Genomic DNA, 3,623 nt, shown 5'->3' with positions numbered 1-3,623 from the left:
GGAAACACACTAGACTGTTTAGGGATAATGGAATATCATGTCTATTGTTATCATGACTAATGGTAGTGGGGATATGTATAAAGAATATAGATGACGGAGTAGTAACAATTAAGGAACCCAAGAAAAGGAAGTTCAGGACATTTTTTGTATTTTTTAAGTATCTTTTACAAATACCATTTTTAAAAAGCTTAAATAAATAGGGGGAACAGAATGATTTTAAAAAATGGTAAATAACACTGTTACTTTTCACTTATTTAGTACCAAGCACTGTATATACCTATAAGGTACATACCTTTAGAAGAATAATCTAGACAGATATTATTGTGGCTTCTTTAAAGAGGAAATAACAGACTGAGAGATATTAAGTTATTTGCTTAAAGTCACTCTGGTAATTAGGTGATGGTTTTTCTTTAGTTGCTAAGCTGTGTTTGACTCTTTGTAACCCCTTGGACTATACCTGCCAAGCCCCTCTATCCATGGGATTTCCCAGGCAAGCATACTGGAGTGGGTTACCATTCCTTCTCCAGGGGATCTTCCTGACCCAGGGATGTAACCTGAGTGAGTCACCTGAGAAGCCCCTTAGATGCAGAGATGAAATGCAAACCCCAGAGACCTGATCCCTAAGCTCACAGTCTCATTCTCTTTGCTGTGCTGCCTCTGCGTGGAATGATCACAAAGGGTATTATGCTACTACCGTTATTACTAAGCACTTCCTAGGAGCTAGATGTTGTGCTAAGTGCGTTCTCAAACTTTATGATCTTCGTCTTTACACTTAGTTCAGTGATACCCAGATAAGTTTGATTGACAGAGTTGAAGCTGATATTTCAGACCCAGTGCTATTTGGCTTTAAAACTCCTGCTCATTTATACCAAGAAAAGAGAAATTTTTTATCAGATAGTCATAGTGGAAAAGACATCAGTTCAATTCAGTTCAGTCGTTCAGTCGTGTCTGACTCTTTGCAACCCCATGAACCACAGCATACCAGGCCTCCCTGTCCATCACCAACTCCCGGAGTCCACCCATACCCATGCCCATTGTGTCAGTGATGCCATCCAACCTTCTCATCCTCTGTCATCCCCTTCTCCTTCTGCCCTCAATCTTTCCCAGCATCAGGGTCTTTTCCAATGAGTCAGGTCTCCGAATCAGGTGGCCAAAGTATTGGAGTTTCAGTTTCAGCATCAGTCCTTCCAAAGAACACCCATGACTGATCTCCTTTAGGATGGACTGGTTGGATCTCCTTGCAGTCCAGAGGACTCTCAAGAGTCTTCTCCCACATCACAGTTCAAAAGCATCAATTCTTTGGTGCTCAGCTTTCTTTATGGTCCAACTCTCACATCCATACATGACTACTGGAAAAACCATAGCCTTGACTAGACGGACCTTTGTTGGCAAAGTAATGTCTCTGTTTTTTAATATGCTGTCTAGGTTGGTCATAACTTTCCTTCCAAGGAGCAAGCGTCTTTTAATTTCATGACTGCAATCACTATCTGCCGTGATTTTGGAGCCCAGAAAAATAAAATCAGCCACTGTTTCCACTGTTTCCTCATCTATTTGCCATGAAGTGATGGGACCGGATGCCATCTTAGTTTTCTGAATGTTGAGCTTTAATCCAACTTTTTCACTCTCCTCTTTCACTTTCATCAAGAGGCTCTTCAGTTCTTCTTCGCTTTCTGCCATAAGGGTGGTGTCATCTGCATATCTGAGGTTATTGATATTTCTCCCGGCAATCTTGATTCCAGCTTGTGCTTCCTCCAGCCCAGCGTTTCTCATGATGTACTCTGCGTATAAGTTAAATAAGCAGGGTGACAATATACAGCCTTGACATACTCCTTTTCCTATTTGGAACCAGTCTGTTGTTCCATGTCCAGTTCTAACTGTTGCTTCCTGACCTGCATACAGGTTTCTCAAGAGGCAGGTCAGGTGGTCTGGTATTCCCGTCTCTTTCAGAATTTTCCACAGTTTATTTTGGTCCATTCAGTCAAAGGCTTTGGCATAGTCAGTAAAGCAGAAATAGATGTTTTTCTGGAACTCTTGCTTTTTCGATGATCCAGCAGATGTTGGCAATTTCATCTCTGGTTCCTCTGCCTTTTTTAAAACCAGCTTAAACATCTGAAGTTCACGGTTCACATATTGCTGAAGCCTGTCTAGGAGAATTTTGAGCATTACTTCACTAGCATGTGAGATTAGTGCAATTGTGCGGTAGTTAGAGCATTCTTTGGCATTGCCTTCCTTTGGGATTTTGGGAAAAGACATAGAGGGGGCTTATTTCAAGTTTAGACTGTGGGCTTTCCAAATCTGCTAATCCTAAAATACCTTGATTAGCATTTGACAATTACTCAGGTCAGACTTATTTGTATCATATGCCCTAGGATACATTGCTGGGGGCCCACAAAAATGTTACTTATTTTAAAATCCGATTTAAAAATGAATGTAGCCCAGTGTGGCTATATTGGCCTTAATACCAATGTAGTGATAACACAGATTTTTTTTTTTTAATTGGAGGATAATTGCTTTACAATGTTATGTTTGTTTCTACCATACAACAATATGAATAAGCCATAAATGTACATATGTCTCCTCCCTCTTGAGACTCCCTCCTACCCCCTCACCCCTCTAAGCTGTCACAGAGCATTGGGTACACAGAATTTTTAATATCTTTTAAGGAGGAGGGAGCTCATGAAGCAAAAATGCCTAGGGTCCATGAGAAATCACAATGCAAGTGTGTATTTTTAAAAAAACGACAGAGCAAAAATGAATATGTGCCTTGTTCAGGATACATTCAAGCAACAGTTAGAAAACTAACAACTGAATTGTGGTTGTGCTCACTCAGGACAGATTGTATTAAGATCTACTGCAAGAGGCAAACTGTGTTGTATGGACTTCACGAAGTTGAGAATAATTAGTCACACAGTGAAAAAAAAAATTCAGTTCACAGGGAGAAGATATTAAAGCCATATCTCAACCTAACAACAAGATAAAGGCAATAAAGGACTTGTGATTTGACAGATGTCCTTTGATTGTGTTTTTGGTGTCACCAGCAATTCTCCTACAGATCTTTTAGCCTTTGCATTTAACAATATCCTGTTAAGGTCAAAATTTTATGTGATTCCTCTGACCAGCATCTGAATGGCTGGCCACATGAAAGGAGGGGAATGAGGATTTCCCCTTTTTAATTACGCAGTGTTCTCTGTCAGAGTATATTTTAGTTTATTTTATTTATATTCCTTCAACCAAACTGTTTTAAGCCAAAAGGGAAGTTGGGCTTCCCCGATGGCTCAGCGGCTAAAGAATATGGCTGCAATACAGGAGACACAGGAGATGTGGGTTCGATACTTGGGTTGGAAAGATCCCCTGGAGGAACAAATGGCAATCCACTTCAGTATTCTTGCCCAGAAAATGCCATGGACAGAAGAGCCTGACAGTCTACAGTCCAGAGGGTCGCAAGAGTCATACACGACGGAGCGACTACACGCGCACGCACTGAAGTTACTAAATCATACAACTCAAAAGACCAAGGCTAGCCTTTTTGCAGGCATGGCTTGCCCAGGGCTAAACAAAGTGACCAGGATCTAATTTGTCTCCATCTCTCAGCTTGGCTTAAATGTCCTCTTGTGTGTTTCTTT

The sequence above is a fragment of the Dama dama genome, chromosome 24 (assembly GCF_033118175.1).
Source record: "Dama dama isolate Ldn47 chromosome 24, ASM3311817v1, whole genome shotgun sequence".
NCBI lineage: Eukaryota > Metazoa > Chordata > Mammalia > Artiodactyla > Cervidae > Dama > Dama dama.
This window is presented reverse-complemented; position numbering follows the sequence as displayed.